The sequence below is a fragment of the Trichosurus vulpecula genome, chromosome 3 (assembly GCF_011100635.1).
Source record: "Trichosurus vulpecula isolate mTriVul1 chromosome 3, mTriVul1.pri, whole genome shotgun sequence".
Classification (NCBI taxonomy): domain Eukaryota; kingdom Metazoa; phylum Chordata; class Mammalia; order Diprotodontia; family Phalangeridae; genus Trichosurus; species Trichosurus vulpecula.
In genome coordinates, this window is record NC_050575.1 from 400,503,065 (window position 1) to 400,503,855 (window position 791).

Below are 791 nucleotides of genomic sequence, written 5' to 3' on the forward strand. Positions count from 1 at the left end.
ATGGTTTTTCACTTTATAAGCTAGTTAAGTTCAGGGCCTTATGGGTGTGGGAAACAGGACAGGTAAGTTCTGAAGATGTGGGATAGTCCCATGTAATGATAGAAAGACCACTGGTTAGGGGCTCAGGATACCTCAGTTCTACCCTGGTTATGTTCTTGACTATGTAACCTTGGAGCCTTCATTTTCCCTCTGGTAAAATAACGGGGTAGAGGTGAGGCTGTTAGACTAAATCAGGAGTTCTTTGTCTATGAACTTCAGAAAAAATTAATGCCTATATTTCAATATAATTGGTTTCCTTTGTGATATAGTTTATTTATGCATTTAATAACATTATTCTGAGGAAGAGTTCCACCAGACTACCAAAGCAGTCCATGACACACAAAAAGGCTGAGAACCTTTAAACAACATTTGACTACTAAGGTTCCTCTAAGATCTAAGATCCTTTGAGGGGGATCTCTGGGTATTGGTCAAGGTTTGGTGGCTTTTGGTGGTGGGGGGGAATAATGAGGGGATAGGATGAGAATACCAGGCAGAGTCTCAAAAGGAGAGGTTAAGAGAGCCCCAAAGACCAACCTCATCACCTTCACATTTTTGGAGTTGGCCAGTCCACCATTGCCAGACTCCTTTTCCCATTTGGAAGAGAATCAGACTGGGCTTGAGTGACCTGGAGTTAAGACGTCTAGGGTGGGGTTGGTATTTGCTGCCAATTCCTGGGTCTCCCCTCAGCCACCACACCCACAAGTTGGTGTTAGCTCCTCCCGACACCAATGTTGAAAGAGGCATGGACCTGC